General features: G+C 43.6%; 1 protein-coding gene across 3 annotated transcripts in view; it reads left to right on the forward strand.

The window, feature by feature from the left end:
* Positions 1–19,241, forward strand: part of RUNX2 (RUNX family transcription factor 2) — a gene marked incomplete at its 5' end in the record, with an annotated part of 119,948 nt that overhangs the window by 15,218 nt on the left and 85,489 nt on the right. The gene's annotated exons all lie outside the window — the stretch shown is intronic.

The raw sequence follows: 19,241 nt of genomic DNA on the forward strand, positions 1-19,241 counted from the left end.
AGATCAGACCCATGAGAGCTGAGGAAGAAAATAATAAACTGAAAACTCTTGAGCTTAGTCAAAAAGCATTTGCGTATGTTTCCCATGGTCTAAGAATGTGTTTTAACTTTTTACCTCGCCCACTCAATTCCCTTTATAAAGAGCACACTGCTTAATTACAAAGAATGTATTTGCAAACGATAACTTGCTTGATTGTTACAACACTGTTGTTTGGTCATGTTCTAGTAATTGTTATAGATAGTTTCTTTTAACATATAGAGTCCAACCAGGTTTAAATCCATCTTGGTTTATTTGTCTGTCTGGGCATCCAGAAGGTTTAATTAACCAGCAGCAGTTTAAGAAAGTGCACATAATTCGTTTGGGCTAATACACATTTTCCTCTTAAATCTGAATTGAAACTGGTTTGGTTTCCCCCTCCCCCAAACTGATTTGAACAGACTTGACATAGCAGCATTTAAATGTATTTAGAGATTAATGATTATTTGCCATATACAACATTAAAAATTCTGTGCCAATGGAAACATCGCATAGGACTCTGCCTTTGATGAGTGAATACATCGGAGACCTAGCCATTGTGTTCAGAGTTTAGTTTGGTTTGTGTGGGGGTACACCTGGCAGAAATATTTGTTATATAACAATACACCTGCCTAGACAGGGAGTGTGGCATCTCCTTTCTTCCTCTAAAACCGAGAGAAAAGGGCTGGTGAGTGGTGCCTCGGCCCAAGTGGGAGCATACGGTGCCTTCCGTTCCTCCTGCGGCTGTCTCTCTTCACAAAAACTGACTGCTTGCCTGAACGAGGGAGGTTTCCTGCCTCAGAAGCCAGTCTTTGAGGTTTTTCTTTTCTCCTTTCATGTGTATGGCTTTCTTCCAGGTTCCCAATGTTGGGTCAGTGCTGGCCCTGTCTGTTCAGTTTGAGAAGGTCCTATTAGGCGCTAGCCATACCCTTGTCTCCGGCTGCACCAGGTCTCCATGCCTAGGGGCCAGTGGTTATGCAGTGCAGGGGAGCAGAAGAGAGCAGGGCTGCTTTGCCCAGTTCGGGGCCTTGCCTGACTTTTCTGGACTGCCATAGGTCTGGGTGATGCCTTACGATGGGAGACATCTTCTCACATTTGATCGAATTAGCCCTTGAGTTCCTGAAAAGGCAGGGACATCCATTTCCGTAAGGCACAAAGCGGGAGAGTAGTCTTTGAACATTTAGCCCTACGAATACTTATCTTGTAAAGATGTTTCCTGCTGATCTCAGCTGCTTCTCGTAGTTCTTGGAAAAACCATTATTGTGCGTGTGCGTGCGTGTGTCTCTCTGTGTGTGTGTCACTGGGTGTGTATCTGTGTGTGTTCATACACTCAAGACTCGATGCTTAAAAGCTGATGAGTGGGAGAGGAAAAGGGGAGGTGGGTGCTGCCACATTCTGAAAGATGTGACAAAAGGTAGCATTGGGAAAGTTACTTCTCTTTCAAGTGAGGATAACATGACTTTGTTCCAAAGAGGCTGTTGGCAGTATTAATTAGTTGATGGGCTCAATGCCCTGTAAAGGCAAACAAGTGAGGATTAGGGGTAGCAGCGGTAGATGGTATGTGTGTGACCTGAGATCAAGCTGTGGGTGCTGCTGAGGGTGCTGAGGGTGTGAGGGGGAAGCAGATACAGATCTCGAGTGGCAGACCACTGCCCTAGATCAGCCTGAGTGACATTTCTCCAGAACCAAAAGTATCTGTGAAATGTGACATCATTTCTCTGACATCATGAGGTGACTAAGTGTCCGGATATAGGGATGGGTCTGGTATCAGTAACATCTTAACCTTACAACCTGGACCTACTGTGCTTGGTTATTTCCTTCTGCCCTGCTCTTGGCCACCCTGGGCACTAAATATAGTATTGCATGCTTCCCAATACTGTTCTTTAATTTTGAGACTCACAGATGCGAAGAATGCCCAAGATTTTCAATTTTTTCAACTGTGAGATGGATTAGTGTGTGTATATAATGTTAAATGATAAAACTTCTAGAACAGCGGTTCTCAACCTGTGGGTCGCGACCCCTCTGGGGGCCGAACGACCCTTTCACAGGGGTCGCCTAAGACCATCGGAAAACACATATATAATTACATATTGTTTTTGTGATTAATCACTATGCTTTAATTATGTTCAATTTATAACAATGAAATTGGGGGTCACCACAACATGAGGAACTGTATTAATGGGTCGCAGCATTAGGAAGATTGAGAACCACTGTTCTAGAACATGGTTTGGCAAACTTTTTCTCTGAAGTGCCAGATAGTAAATATTTTCAGTTATGCGGCCATATGATCTCTGCTACGAGTACTCACCTCTGCCATTGTAGCTCAAAGGCAGCCTTAGCCAATACATAAATTAATGCTTGTAGCTGTGTTTCAATTAAACTTTATTTATAAAACCAAGCGATGGGTCAGACTTGGCACACAGGTTGTCGTTTGTCAACTCTTGCTCTAGATCAGCGATTTTCAAATAGCATGCTACAAGAATTTTTAAAACATGCAATACCTGACCTCTTTTCCCTTAGATTGTCAAATAAAAAAATGACAACAGCCAACAGAACACTAGCTGTCTGGCGTGAATGAATCAAAATTATACCTTTTTTTTGTCAGATTGGTAAAAACATAATCTATTTTTTGGTGTACCGCAGAATTTTAGTAATGTGTGCCATGAGATGAGAAAGGTTGAAAATCGCTGCTCTAGATTTCAGAAAGGTTTATTTTATTGACTGTTAACAGAGAAGGGCTATAGAAAAAGGCTTTTATGAGGGGGGAAAAAAGACCATTAATGCAATTGTTTTAGCCTCCTCTCCCACAAAATTATAATTCTTTAAGTAATGGTTGTCATAGAAATAGTGTACATCTGTTTATTACTCTAATGGTTTGAAGTTGAGGATCCTGCACTATTGATTCCTGTAAAGGAATTTCACTCTTTGAAGAGACTGCTTCTGGTAGATCAGCCATTTGAACAAGGACAAGTTCTGGGTTAACTGGCTGGGTCTTTATTCAGCGTAGCTTAGTGATTAAAGGTGTGGGCTTTGGTGTCCAGCTGTTTGGATTGAAATCCCAGCTCCACTTACGAGTTGTACAGTGGTAGACAAGTTACCCAACTTCTCTTTGCCACAGTTTGCTCATCTTTTCAAAGGAGAATGCTAATAATAGTATCTTCTCCATCAGTTGCTGTAAAGATGTTAAATGCTGTGGTGCATATAAAATGCGTAGGGCAGTGATTGTCATGTAGTGGGTGCTCACTACGTGTTGGCTTTTATTACAGCAATTTCCTTCAGTGTCAGGCGTTTGTTGTGAGTTTTGCTTATAGCATGTGTCCAGGAAATAGATAGCATCTAGATTCAGTTCTCCAGTGAATTATTTTTTTTCTCTTGCAGATGGCTTTACTAATTTTCTGCTCATTAGTACATGACACTAATAAGTGTTATAAATTGTGTCTTGAGCAGGTATCCATGCTGCCTGGAGACAGCTGTGCAGAGCTGATGACTGTGCAGCAAGGCAAAGTCCGAGAGAGGATGCTAGGGCCCCAGTGCCCCCTCTGAGGCCCTGGTTATCAACACATCTGCCAAAACTTGCTTTTCACTCAAAAATCAGAACGGTTTTATCCTTCTGTGTTTTCTGAATCTGGCAGCTGAACCGGCGCTGTCACATCACAAACAACTTCTCTTCTTAATATACACATCTGGCGTTGGCAGTTGGACTCACTTCATAAGAGCACATGATCATCACTCATTACAAGATTAAAAAGTACCCCATGGCATCATTGATGTTTTTTAACTTTGATCTTTCGCAGTTGTGATTCATCTCAGTTATAAAACTTCCCTTTAAAGGAACATAGCCGATGACTTATTAGAACCTTCATCTTAAGTAGCGTAAACATGAAAACGGTGCACATCTTTACAAAATGCCATTTATTTTCTTTGCCAGCTTATCATTTTAAGACATGACATCATACTTAAGATCCCAAATTTGTAAGTCTTGTGTTTAGGCAGGGGGTGTTGACCTCCTGTTGGCAAGTTAGCTCTGAGGAGCAACTGCCGTGTGTTCGCCAGCCGGAGAGGTCCGCAGAGCGGCGGCAGCAACAGTCATGCCTTTGGAGACCTGACCCTTTTACACATCAGTTTCTATTAGGATCCTGTGTTGCATGGATGCAGTGGGTTCCAACTGCGGTCTGGTTTAAAGGATTTCTGCCAGAAGGTGAAAACTGGGTTAGCAGTGTCCTATTCTAAGGCGAGGGAAGAGGACGGATGGTAAAGGTGTTGCAGGCTGTGCAGGGGATGGAAAGATAGGCTGCCTTACATGGTCAGCATCCTTTTACCTCTCTTGCCTCTTTTCTAGTTATCTATTGCTAGATAACACCCATCCCAAGACCTAATGGCTTCCAACAATAACAACCATTTTATTATTTCTCACCATTCTGTGGGTTGACGGATTCATCTTGGTGGGGCGTTCTGAGGTCTCGCTTGGGGTCTTTCATGTGGCTGTGGTAAGATGGTGGCTGATGCTGGAACATTCACGATGGCCTTGTTCACATGCCTGGTGCCTTGGTGGGGTGTCTGCAAGGATAGGCTTGGCTAGAATGATGGACAGCGGGGCCTTTCTCTTTCCACGTAGTCCTAGTGCCTTTCTCTCTCCCCCTGCCTCTCATGTGGTCTCTCCATGAGGTATGTCCGGCAACGTCTCACTTCTTACATGGCACCTCAGGGCTCCCTAAGGTGCAAAAGTGGGGAGATGTCAGTCCTTCCTAAGCCTTCTTAAGGCTCAGAACTGTCATGGAGTTACTGCCTTCAGATGCTGGGTAAAGCCAGATACAGAGGCAGCCTAGAGTCAAAGGGAAGAATCCCCACAAAGATGTGAATGATGGGGGCAGAGTTTCATTGAATCTCCAATAACAGCAACTTCCATAAGTGCTCCGATGGCAAATGTCATTGCTGCAACAGGAGAAATAATTGTTTGGAGGTGCCATTCTCTGAAAGGCCTCTTGACTTTTTAATCTGGGGGTCATTTAAAGGTGACTCCAAGTTTCCATTATAGTAGCTTCATTCTTGATTTGGTAATTATCAGACAAATTACCTTGAGGTGCTTGGTATTAGCAGGTCAGTATCAAGCTGAGCCAGATCAATACTCGTGTGAGAGGAGAACATTAGACATTTGAACATAGGGAGGTTATTAGCTTGCCTGGCAACATGGAAAGCCTGTAGCAGAAGTATTTTAGGAATCCTCAAGTGGACAAGCCCGAGGTTTTATACTTTACTAGAGGCCCGGTGCATGAAAATTCATGCACTTGAGGGGAGGAGGGTCCTTCAGCCCTGCCTGTACCCATGAGCCCGACTTCTGGCTGAGCGGCACTCTCCCTTTGGGAGCGCACTGACTACCAGGGGGCAGCTCCTGCATTGAGCGTCTGCCCCCTGGTGGTCAGTGCGCATCATAGCAACTGGTTGTTTTGCTGTTTGGTTGATTTGCATATTAGCCTTTTATTATATAGGATGTTACCCAGCTTTGAAAATTCTCACTTGCCAGCACACCTTCAAACTGGATACCTAACACAGGTGAGTGGGTTTCTAAGAAATTTGTGTCATGCCCCAAGGAAGGAATTCATAGTTACTCTGACAGAGAGACCAAAGCCAGCATCTGTGTACTTACTGCTGGGTTCCTGCTGTTCATCACTGACCAGCCATCCACTGGGACCTGGAGAAGCCCCGCCTTTTCTTTCCCAGGGACCTGGCTTCTTTCCTGCAGGCGTAGAATGCAGGGCTGCAGTGCTGTTCTGCTTGGCCCCTCTGTGACTTCAGCAGGGCCGACACGTAGGTGAGTGAGCGGTTACCGGGAAGTGCGCAGTGATGTTTGTGTATCTAGGACAGCCTCAGCACCCGGCTTCACTCAGCTTGTTGGGCTGAAGGCCCTGCAGCCAGGCTGTGCTCTTTTCCTGTTTGCTTCTCCCCACCTGTGCCCAATTCATCAGCGTATTATTTTTATTTTTATTTTTTTAGAGAACATTTTATTCTTCCATATTCTCGAGGTACTTCCGCTTGCAGACATTTTACCTCATCAGCTGAAGGTAGCAGACTTAAACAAAGCAGGGTGGTCTGGACACAGCATCGTCTCATTTTCTCTCTTGCTGTTCCACCCAGCTCTGAGACTGTTTTCCAGCCCAGTACAGGGTGGGGAGAGTGAGGGCTGGGCATGCTCTCTTCCTCATTCCAGACGATGTCAGTGACAGCTCGCTTTCCTCCTGCACTGCTCTGCATCCCAGCTGGGTGAAGGCGAGGCTTCTCATGGTGGCTGGATACCTACCCATGCCCTTTGTTTGTGCGCCCAGGGTGGGTGCGTGTGTAGAGGTTGGTCACGTGTAAAAGAAGGCAGAGACCATCTAAAATGTGTTGGATGGAGGGATAGCAGGAGAATATTTTTAAGGTTATTTGATACCTCCGGACACAGTTCTTGCATTCACATTCTTGCTGTCTGTGAAGACAATTTGAGAAAAACTTGATAGGCCTTGTACCATACTCGTGATGCCACAGGCCTGAATTTTAGTCCTTTGCCTAAAATTGGAAAAAAAAACACAGAAAAAAAAAGCATTGGAAAAGCCCTGAACTTCTTGACTTGCAGACTTTACTCTGGTTCCATACTGTCTCTGTGCCCAAGGAATGGACATTGCGGGTAAATGCTGTATGTTGATATTTACAGGACAGCAAATGTAAGCAGCAGCTTGATTGTCATCAATATTAATTATTTGGTCCCCAGTATAGAAAACATTGTTGAAAACCTTTGACTTAAGAGGCTAATAACAGTTAAAAAAAACTGCCCCCCCCTTTTCCCTTTCTTTAAGGAGAATGGAGAAGGGGGGTCAGAGCTCTGGTGGAGGTTAGGTCTGGTGGTCGGTGGAATGTGCTCTTGAGAAGAGCAGTTTTTAATCTCTTTCAGTACTTTTGGTTGTTGACTGCCTGTCAGGAGCTGGGAAGATGGCCAAGAAGGAAATGACACATCGAGAGGCATTTTTTTGTGTTGTGCAACAGTCTGGATCTGATGCAAGGATATATGGCCTGTTTACACATTCCTTCGCGAGCAGACTGCATGGCAGTAATTTAATTCAGCAGCACATGGCATGCTGTAGCAAGGAGCTGTGGCCCTCACATCCTTTCATGGCAAATTATCACAGCCGTTAAAACATGCTCGTGGCCCTCCTTTGCACTCTCCCCTGGCTCCCCGGTTCTGAATGTGCTTTCTCATTGTATTGGACTTGTGTGAACAAGGAGCCCTGGCTTTTACAATAAGAGCACACTTTCCACATGCATGCGTTCCAGCTGATAGATTTACTCTAAATATAGCTCGGCAGCTTTTCCAGCGGTGTGTGTTCTCTGAAAACACACGTATACTCAATCCAAATGTGTCAGTAGTTTGTACATTGGTGTAGTCAGAAAGCATTCATTCTTTTTTAAAAAATATATTATTGATTTTTTTACAGAGAGGAAGGGAGAGGGATAGAGTTAGAAACATCGATGAGAGAGAAACATTGACCAGCTGCCTCCTGCACACTCCCCACTGGAGATGTGCCCGCAACCAAAATACATGCCCTTGACTGGAATCGAACCTGGGACCCTTCAGTCCGCAGGCTGACGCTCTATCCACTGAGCCAGACCGGTCAGGGTGAAAGCATTCATTCTTAAAACAGTGTTAGGGACTTGAGAGATTTGTTTGTTTACTTATTTATTCATTTGAAAATAAAATTTTCTTCCCCAAAGAGATCATTTCTGCTAGCTCACTGAACTACTTTGCTTCTATTTTGTTTGTCCTGAAGCATTTTCTTCAAGGACTGGACCAGAGGTGAATAGGATACACTTAGAAATAACAGAGAAAAGGGATTCATTGCGTTGCTCTTCCTCTTTGCACTGTCCCTACCCACCATATTTATGGGATACACAGGGATGTCAACGAAAGCACATCTTTGGTCTTCACATAAAATCTCAAAAGTTTTGTAGAAAATAATTGCTCATGCTTTTCGAGTAACTTTTGGAAATTAAGAGAGTGCATAGAAGCCGTATAGATGGAAGATACTAATTTAAGGTCATATGCAGCAGTTCGGGTATGAGACTGCGTTTGGGATGTGTGCTGAAGTAGCAAAGGAAGGGCTCTCTGTTCCTCCCCAACTTTCCCTGCCATTGTGCATGGGTGGCTACAATCTATGTGCTAGTAAACAAAAGCACAGCATTATAATTTAGGATAAAGGCTTAAATCCAAGGACCCCTAGAAAAGCTAACTCAGACTTCACGTCGTAGTCAGGTAAAAATAAGTCCCCTAGAATCCTTTGTTGGGGCCAGGTTTGGGGAGATAAAAGGACAGGGAAGTCCTGGGCACCAGAAGGTGAACAGTAAGTCAGGTGTGCAGGGAGGGCTCTTGCTGGCCTTGAGGGCAGTCTTTGCCAACCTTGGGCATCACAGCGTTCCTGCAGGTCGGCCATAGCCGTGTGGGGTCCTGATGCTTTTCAGAGCTGGTGCGCTACTAAGAGCACAGGATATAATTTCAAGTGTTAATTTTTGGTTTTTATATTCCTGTATTTCCCTCTTTTTGCTAATAGTTTCTTTTTACTGAAACTATTTCGGGCCAGCTTTCTTCTCTGCTGGTTTGAAAATTATTTATCGTAATAAAATTAGTCACGATCTCTGCCCACCTCCGGAATAATTTAGCATCTTTTAAAGCATCATCAAACCCTGTCTGCTAATGTTCTGGTCTTATATTGTCATCCTTGTTTTTCTACAGTCCCTGGGTTAGGCATCACCACTGTTCAAACTGTTTATTTGCTCTTTGTCTATATGCTGATTGAGTTAATTGCTCACTGTTCCTTCTTGCACCTCAGTTCTTCCTTCAGGAGGCAGTTTTCTTTCTCTTGAGGTAGATCCTTTGGTGGTTCTCCAGTGAGAGCCTGTTAGTGGTAGCCTCAGCGTTTGATCCTGCAAGTGTCAGCTCTGTGAAGGCCGGCTGTCCACCTGATGGGAGTGGAGGGGCGCCCTGCTGCCAGTCTGTCTGCTCTGAGTGCCCGAGAACCACACTGCTGGTCATTCCTTTCGTGCTGACATTTGGCAGGCCATTGTTATCAGGCTCGTTGGAATGGTATTTAAGGGAATGGAACACAAGACAGATCTATTTTCATGGGAGATGGATGGAAGGAAATGTCTGCTCACCTTTCACCCTGGGGAGCTCTGAAGAGTCCAGGGCCAGCTGGTGTACAGGTGGGAGGGAGTGTTCCCGCAGAGGGGGAGAAGGCAAAGAAAGGGCATATGCGGAGGAGATGAAATCCCCTACTTTACCGCTTTGCCTTGGGCAAGCCCTAAGCTGCTTTGGAACTTTCTATCCAAATCTGTGTTAAAGAACTCCATCGCCACGCTTGATCCTCAGAGGTCGCCCGGCTGTTGGTTGCTCATTGAACAACCAGAGCAGCATTTCTTAGAGGTTGGTATCTGCACATTTTCTGACATTATAGTGGGAGTACAGGACTCAGAAACAAAAGGTGCTTCTTTTATGTGGTAAGTGAATCACTGAATGAAGCAGAGGGAAGAAAATAGAGGTGTGGGCTGGAGGAGCAAGGTTTAAGAGAGCCGGAGGCCATGGTGAGGGTAGGACTGCATCTGGGCACCGTGGATGGTGACTCCCGAGTTGGCTGTCATTGGAGCTGTGCAGAAGGGGCTGGCGGGGAGGAGGTCAGCGGACACTAAATCCAGCTGGCACTCTCTGCCTTTCCTTTGACCCTCGCATTGCGTACGCACCCTCCGCGACATGCCTCTTCTCATTCTTCACCTACTCGGCACGAATTTTCATGAGCTACTACTTGGGTAAAAAGGCTACCGTGTGTTTTGGTGGTTTAACCTGGGCTCTATGCCTCATTAGGATTGGCTCTGGAAATTAGTAGAAAAATATGGGCCCTTCAAGGACATTATGAAGATACCAAAGTGCAGGCTACTGTACTGGAAGGGAGGTGAACTGTAGATGTGTAAGAAAGCGAGGTGATTGTGAAGACCAGGTTCCTAATTCTAGAGGCTTGGTTTCTGTTTCACCTCCTCACCATTCACTGTATCCTACAAAAACAATTCACAATGTGTTTTGTACCATGAAACTTCACAGTAGCTTAACAGAGAATTCATCTGTATGGGTAGTTTGTATTTTAAGATGGGGGTTCAGTTATGGTTAAAGGAATTGGAGGACTGGAAATTCCTCTCTTGAGACCTCAGTGCTATCTTAGTGATCTTAAACGAATCACTAGACTTCTCTCCAATACAATTTCTTCATCTTTTAAATGGAAATAGACATGAAGACAACTTCAGAGTAGCTGAGAGTAACTCCTAAGGAATGATCATAAAGTACTTGGCACACATGAAGGGCAACTTAAATACCAAATAGTAATTATGTAGCGCCTTTCTGCCAAGGACTTCCAAACACTTAGACATTACCTCACTGATTCTCTTTACATCCCTCTGAGGGATGCATTATGCATTTTACAGCTGGGTAAACTGAGGCACGGGCATTTGAAAACTCATGCTCTTTGTCACTCTGCAAGTCAGCACATGATTATGGGAGCGGGCAAGGAGCCCAGGTCTCTTTGTGTTCAGTTACTCACTACTCAGACTCCCTGATGCTTTGTCAGTAAAGTGTGGAAGCTCCTGGTGTTGGGCCCAGGATATTCCTGGTTGATGTTATGAAGTAGGGTTACCCAAGAAGCAAGTTTTACTATTGGTGATGTAGCAGTGTTACGACATAGCAAACTAGAAGCCTGGTGCATGGATTCATGCACCGGTGGGGTCCCTCAGCCTGGCCTGTGCCCTCTGCAATCCAGGACCCTTTGGGGGATGTTGGATAGCCAGTTTCAGCCAGATCCCTGCAGGCCCGATCCAGACAGGAGGGAGCACGATCCTGTGCGTTGAGCATCTGTCCCCTGGTGGTTAGAGCGTGTCATAGCCACTGGTCAACTGGTCGTTTGGTCATTTGGTCACTTAGGCTTTTATATATAAGTTCCAAGGTATAAGACCTCAGACAGAGAAGGCATATACATAGTTTGTGTGTGTGTGTGTGTGTGTTTTTCTGCTTCATCTTCAATTCATTAAGGTGAAAGTTTAACAGAGCTGAAAACACTGCATTTTATGAGATGAAAATAAGTTGTGTAAGGTAACCGTCAATAGAATTTCACTTTGAATATCAGTGAAGTAAAGTTAGTACTTGAACACAAGTGTACTTTTTTTTTTTTTTTTAATATATTTTATTGATTTTTTACAGAGAGGAAGGGAGAGAGATAGAGAGTTAGAAACATCGATGAGAGAGAAACATCGATCAGCTGCCTCCTGCACACTCCCCACTGGGGATGTGCCCGCAACCCAGGTACATGCCCTTGACCGGAATCGAACCTGGGACCTTTCAGTCCGCAAGCCGACGCTCTATCCACTGAGCCAAACCGGTTTCGGCACAAGTGTACTTTAAAAAAAAATCACACAAGTAGAAAATGGAGGCAAGTACATGGCACAAAAATTAGAAAATAAAAGTTAATCAAAAGAAGAAAATAAAAAAGTGTCCATAATAGCACCTCCAAAGATGACCACTGCTAATATTTTGATGCATAATCTCCTGAATATTTTCTATAACAATGCTAGTATTTTTGTGAAGGGAACAGCAGTGAAGAAATAGCATCAGGAAAAGGATGGAAATCTACAAGTGGCCTCATTATGTTGAATCTGAAAGCAGGGAGAATAACTGGAAATGAGATTAATTGCTTTAAGGAGCAGGAGCAAGAGAGTGGGATTCACAGCATTTTGTGATGGGAGGGCTAGGCTTGCCCGAAGGCCCAGGACTAAATGGGTCCGAAGGACCCCTTCCTCCCACTACCCCATCCCACCCCCCAAAACCCCCTCCTCCTTTATAATAGTTGACAGAGCCTTTTTAATGACAATTCAAGATACGCTTTAAAACACAAGTATTTCTGGCAATGGGGACATTTTTTTCACTCAAAAATTATTTTTGAGTGTGTACTGTTAGCCAGGTGCCAGGCTCCAAATCAGAGCAGACACGATCCCGCCGTTGAGGAGCCTGCGTTCTGTGGAGAAGACAGACAAGAAACGAGTAAATGAACATTTATCTATAATTGCATCTAATTGCGAATTGTGGTAAGTGCTGTAAAGCGCACTGATGTATTAATAAAGAATAATGGGGCATTAGGGGACAGATAGGAGCCGATTCCAAACGTGCAGGGAAAGGCCTGTTTGGGGAAGGAATGCTAGAGCGGAGGGAAAGCCAGCTCCACGGAGAACAGGGCAGAGGTTTCAGGCAGAGGGCACACATCTTATGCGGAGCCCTGAACGCAATCAGTGTCAGAATAAAAATAATAATAATAATTTGGATAGAAGAGAGAGCATTAGAAATGCCCAAATGGTTAAGAAAAGGTTGCAGAAAGAGTTGAGTAGAATCAACACACCCAGAAGTTGACTGTTGTATGATTCTAACCAAGGCTGGTGTGGCATGATTGAGGATCACGGGGTTCTCATGTCCATCCCCACTGGCCCCACACCTCTCTCATTTGATTTTTACCAAGGTGCCTGAGGCCCTCCTTGGAGTCAAGGCTTTGAGGACAGGGCCTTCATCGTGGTCTGCAAAGGATAAAGTGTTTTAAGGCATTGATGGCTCACCACTTGGTTTAATTAAGCGGGCCAGGTCAGATTAGCTAGTCAGCGGTTCTCAACATGTGGGTTGCGACCCCTTTGTCGGTCGAACGACCCTTTCACAGGGGTCGCCCAAGACCATCCTGCATATCAGATATTTACATGATGATTCATAACAGTAGCAACATTACAGTTCTGAAGTAGCAACGAAAATAATTTTACAGTTGGGTCACAACATGAGGAACTGTATTTAAAGGGCCAGGAGGTTGAGAACCGCTGAGCTAGATCCTCATTTTATAACAGACAGTTTAGGGAAAGTGGGTCGGGAAAGACCTTGAAGAGCTCTGGTGAGGAAGACCACAGGGCAGAGGTGGAGGGGGAATGGCTCCTCTGTTGCTCAGTAAGAGTCCTGGGTCCCGAAGAACGTGTTTTTCTTGGAGAAGGAGCCATAGAAGCAGGTTTGTATTAAAAATAACCCAAACAAAGCAGCAGGTTACCTGCTGGAGGAGATTCTGTGGACTGTGTGAAATGCACCGAAGTAGTCTTGGGCTTTCGTGGATGAGGAGCAATTCCAAAGGTGAGCAGGGTTTCGAAACATAAGAGCAACTTGGAAAACTGAAGGATGTTTAGCAAAGAGCATTGATGTTGATTAAAGGATTGTAAAATTGAACCTATAAGGATAAGTTGAAAGACTTGAGAGATTATTTAGCTTCAAGAAGAGGAGACTGAAAAATGACTTAATAACAGACTTCAAAATTATGAGGAGTTATTAAGGAGTGTATGGTGACCAGCTGTTCTGTCTCTGGCACCGTCAGAGAGAGAGAACAGGTTTTTAACTGAAGCATGATAGATTTAGGTTAGATTTTAAGAAGGACTTCTTGACTACAAGAATTGTTAATAAAAGGGGTTACTGAAGGCTGAGGGTGTGACGGGAGGGCTTTTCATTCAAATCCCTTCCTTGTTCTCGATTCTGTGTTTATGAAGTTCAGCAAAGCCCCACCTTTCTGCTTTTTAAAATCAAAGGCACGATTTCTGTTTCCCATTATAATTCTGAAGCTCAGAGTCGCAGAGGTTTGTAGACATAAATGATGAGGGTAATTTGTCTTACTTCAATGGCCATTAGAATCTTTAATTGAGAAAAATATGACCAAAAAGAGGAACAGATCTGCCACATGATCAAAAAACGTTGTTATTGATAATCAGAATAGATGCATTAGGAAGAATTTGGGTCTGAGTGAGGGTGAGACTGTTTCGTTGTTAGAAAAGCTCAGGTTTATTTGACTTGAATATGCCAGATAGAAAAAGTAGGGCTTTATGAAGTTGGGTTCTTTTTCTCTGTTCTTTCTCTACCAGGAGGAATTGAAAACATTTCCAGGTGACACCAGAGTTCACATAACCTGGGGCTGTCTAGGTGCAATCCAAAAATCACCCTCAAGGAATGTATCGGCCCAGAGAAGGAAGGAGAGGGGAAATGGGCCGGATTTATTTTTGAAAACAAACCTTTCATGCATTTAAAAGCAGGTAGAGCAGCGAAGAAGTTGAGCAGAGCAGATCTGAGAAAGGCTGGCTGCACGACTATCTATTCTTTTCGACTCCAGCCCTGCTTCCTGGGTTAACCTTTCTCAGTGAAGCCAGGCCTCAGAGGTTTTGTGTTTAAATTTATTCTTTAATCTTCTCTTTTGCTTATTAAATACCTGTCCGAGCGACTTTCGTAATAATCAATTAGCACACTTTGCAGATGGTTTGCTTTAAGCACTTACAGGTTCCTGATGAAACCAGGAAAAAACAAAGTACACACACACATGTCGTGTTCTCAGATGGTTTTTTTTTTTTGTTTTGAACGGAGTGGATGTAATTTTCTCTAAAGGGAAAAAAATAATCAAAGAGACTAAAGAGGCAGACTTTGAAACAGGTGACACGACTGGGAAGGAGGCGACATGGGTGTGGTGCTAAGCGAGGGGAAAGGAAAAATACTCAGGAAACATATTTTTCTTTCCTCCCAAAATAACCTGGGCTCCTTGGTTCACTAAGCGCATTTAGACCCTTGAGCCACTGCACTTGGTCTTTCCACAGCATCGGCTCCGTTGGCGAGCCACCCACAGCCATGGCTGGGTCAGAAGTCACAACCCACTCCCTTCTACTGGCTTGCTTCCTTCCTTGTCTGGGCGCTTTTCTTGGTGGCCTTGGCACTTTTGGACCTCATTTAGTTCCTTTCATGGTTTCTACATTTGGGTGTCTCCCACCCCTTACTCCCGGATAATTTATTTGCAAAGCCCCTACTAAGGGGTCTTAAAAATGACAGCTACCTTCTCCGTAGGGAAGGGGAACTTCAAGGGATGTGTGTCCTTTCTTTTCTGCTCTTGAGGCCAAAAGATTGCTACCGGGAAGAGAAACAACCGTACAGAGAGAGATGTGGCTTACTGCTCTCATGAAGAGGAGCCCTCCTCTGCAAACCTAGTTATGGGAAAGTCTCTTCATTACCCAGATGGGCACAGTGGAAGGGCATTTGCCCTTTATTGTCTGCAATCCCTTTGAGATACCGTGAACCGAGGCTATATTTCCCTGAGGAATAAGCTATGGCACTGATAATACTGGTTTATCCGAAGCAACAGAAGACCCATTGGTGTGGCCACAAAAACTGGTTGTCTGTTCTTTCCTGAGTTCTTTCCTTCCTCGTGGTCTTTTCGTAAGACTTAGGAACCAAGTTCCCTTACCTTAGAGAATCTGTGCTAGAGAGTGGAGCTTTCTGTGCTCAGGGCTTTCGAGAAGGTGGGACACATGGTCTGACCATGTCTAACATGTGATCCCCAAGGACAGAGGTTTCATAAAGGCCTAAGAGACCAGTGGTTCTCAACCTTCCTCATGCCGCGGCCCTTTAATACAGCTCCTCATGTGGTGGTGACCCCCAACCATAAAATTATTTTCGTTGCTACTTCATGACTGTAATTTTGCTACTGTTATGAATCGTCATGTAAATATCTGATATGTTATATGTGTTTTCCGATGGTCACGACCCACAGGTTGAGAACTGCTGCAAGATTAAGGGAGCAGGAGGGGGCGATTTGGGTGGCCTGTCAGTGGAAGGCCCTGGGCTTTGATCAGTTCTCAGGGGATTCCCGCAAGGACTCTCCGTGGGTATTTTTAGAACTCTACGTTGGTGGCACAGATCGGACGTAGCAAGGAAATTTGCTGGGGCCTGGGATGCAGAAGTTTTTGGATTCTATAATTAGGAAAGCATAGATGGACAAAATGTAGAATATACGCCCATTTTATTATTTACAGACCATATTTCTGCCCCTTTTTAATGTGATTTCTTGGTAGAGCCAAGTAGCTGGAATAGCCCCAAATGGAGAGATGCCTTTCTCTTTACTTTTCTCGAAGGTGTCTAGGATCTGTGCTGAGGTTTGATGGTAGTTCGTTGGTCACATACTAGGCCAGTGGTGGCGTATGAATGCAAGTTGGTTAGTAGGAAGGGACTCGACGAGATGGAACAGCACCAAGCATCCTTTTGTGCGGAGGGTTAACCTTCTATCATCAGTGACAGCTGGGAGAAGCCCTCATGTACTATGGAGTCACCACGTCAATCTCTTTCGTTAGGAGAACTCAACTATGAGTAAATAAAAATTTGCAACTGAATTGGAAAGACTCTGACACTGGAAGATGAAATGTAGCTTTTGCAGCGCGAGATTTGTGGCACACACTGACCAGAGGAAGGAAATCTGATGATCTAGATAGATGCCTCTGGTTATTACCGCTGCGCTGTGTGCCTCTGTGCTAAGAACTCAACAGGATGAGTCAAATATAGCTGTAAATAAAAACCTTTATGGGGAAGGGAGAGATCCTTGTGTCTAAAGCAGTAGGTAGCATTTCTAACTAATAAAGGCCTCCTTTCATTCTTTTAAAAATGGAATACATTGCATAAAATGTCTATTGGAAGAAAACCACCTCTTTCCTCTCCTCTCCTCTCCTCTCCTCTCCTCTCCTCTCCTCTCCTCTCCTCTCCTCTCCTCTCCTCTCCTCTCCTCTCTCTTCTTTTTCTAATACTGCAAAGAGCTCCTGAAGCCGAGCCCTATCTGAGTTCTGTCCCTAGTTCTATCCCTGGTACTATTTGGCCAGTTCTTAGAATGGATTTTGATAGTTTTTACATCAGGAAAATGTTGTCACGCTGGCCTCTTGCACATTTAGCAAGGCTACTGGAAGACTCACGGTTTGTAAATTATTTAAAATAACTGCTTCAAAAATATTCTTATTTATATTTTAGGGTCTTAAATTTTAAGACCTCTGCACATTTACAAAGTCCCTATAGTAACTGAGTGAAATTCTGATGTTGATACTTAGGCCCTTTTATTCTCGGTGACTGTGGTAATTAAAATAAGCTAACCTTAGGAAGAAAAGTCAGTTTGCATGAAATAAATAAATAAAGCATACTTGTTTCTACATTGATTTCCACATTAGTCGGGTGAACATTTACAGCAAGCCTGCTCTGTGTCAGAGCCTTGGAGTGCTAGGTGTTGAGGAAATAACTTTGAGAATCTAACTTGAAAGAGCCACAGCAAAACTGGAATAAAGCCAAGGGTTGTACCCAGTTTTATTTTTAACATATCAGGAGATAAAGGGCTTATTTTATAGGGAAACGTGTAGGGTTCCAACTTTTATTTTAATAACTTACAAAAGTTTATGACTAATAAATTGTACGTGTCCGTTGTCAACTTTTTGGCCAAAAACCATGTCTCCTTACAGTTCCCAGTCCCCTTGTCTGCCCCACACCTGCTCTCTGCCCCCATGGAGAATCCATCCTGCAATCTCCTATTTATCTCAGTTTATCTTGTATTTCCCTTCTCTTCACTTTTTTGTCAACCACTAGATCTATTCTCCTTATGAAGCTCTCTTTCTCTCTACCCTCTCCCTTCCAGCAGACAAGGTGAGCACAGCTGCAGCACAAAATGGGCTTCCGAGTACATTTTGATTTGCACGAAGGGTTCCAAAGCTAAATCGAGTGTAACAAACCTCATCCAATTTAAAGTGTGTGGTGTGTGTGTGTGTGTGTGTGTGTGTGTGTGTGTGTGTGGTGGTGGTGGTGGTGGGTAGTAGGAGGTGTCAGAGAATAAAACTAAATTCTGAGTTCCTGAGGCTCTGCGCTGGATGTTTTCTATCCATTAACTTCTCTTTTATAAATGAGCAAGCTGAGGTCTCAAGAGGTTGCATTACAATAGGGAGTCAACTCTGTTTTCTGACTTCACACCAGGAGTCAGTTCTTTTTCTGCTGCTTGATGACAAAGGCTTTGAATATCTGTGAGTAATTTTTAGGGGGAAACTTTATAGCAGAGGTTTAGTCAAAAACTTTATATCAAGGTTGAGTCAAATCTAAACTAACTTAGGGCCTCAAATACAATTTGTGGTCCTTTGGCTTGTCCTTAGCACAGTGTACTAAGGTGAGGGGCCAGGGTTAAGAGGTCTCTTAGGACAATCAGCCATGTAACTCTGGACTCCTCTGGGTCTTGTTCATCTTTACCTAAGTCATCTTTTCCTCTTAGAGAATTTAGAGTTACTATTAGTCACAAAAAAAATGAATATTCTTACCTACTATACAGGATTTGTTTTTTCCTGTCAGTCTTTAATGCCACCATGGGTAAATGCCCTGCCATTGTAGAGAAGCAGTAATACTTTTAGTTTCAGTAGTTTGTGTGGAAAATACCCTGTTCTGGTGAAAATACATTTGTGGGACTAGTAACAAAGGCATATGTGATGCTCAGTACCGCTCCATTGTTCTTACATTTTCAGTAACATTTGTTTTTCAGACATAATATATTAAGAGCAGTTTTAGGTTCATAGAAAAATTAAGAAGGCACAGAGATTCCCTTGTCCTCCTCCACCCACCCCATGTGCACAGCCTCTCTATCATCAACGTCCCCCACCACAGTGGTACGTTTGTTACAGTTGATGAACCTACACTGATGAACACATGCTTATCGCCCAAAGTCTTTATTATACATGAGGGTTCACTTCTGGTGTTGTACATTCTATGGGTTTGGACAAATGTATGATGATTTGTATCTACCATTGTAGTATACTTGGTAGTAGTTTTACTTCCCTAAAAATCCTTTGTGCTCTGCCTGTTCACCCCCTACTCCCTGGAAACCCCTGATATTTTTATTGTGTTCATAGTTCTGCCTTTTCCAGAATGTCATATAGTTGGATCCGTACAGTCTGTAGCCTTTTCAGATTGGCTTCTTTCACTTAGCAATGTGCATTTAAGGTGTCTCCATGTCTTTTCATGGCTTGATAGCGCATTTTCTTTTCTTTTTTTTTTGAGGGTTTATAACAAAATGTTATTGGTCTTTCATATTGGTGTTTATATTAACTGGCTTCTTACGAGTACCAATGCAATTTGGACAGCAAATGCTTTCTTTGGCTAAATTTTACACTGAATTTACTGAATTTGTTTGTTGAACAGACAGTGCATTTCTTTTTAACACCGAATAATGTTCCGTTGTCTGGGTGTACCACAGCTCATTTATCCACTCACAGTAACATTTGTTTTAATTTAATTACTACCTAAGAAACGCATTTGTTGCAAAAGTTTCAGAAAA

This window comes from Myotis nattereri (assembly GCF_964212035.1).
Source record: "Myotis nattereri genome assembly, chromosome: 6".
Classification (NCBI taxonomy): domain Eukaryota; kingdom Metazoa; phylum Chordata; class Mammalia; order Chiroptera; family Vespertilionidae; genus Myotis; species Myotis nattereri.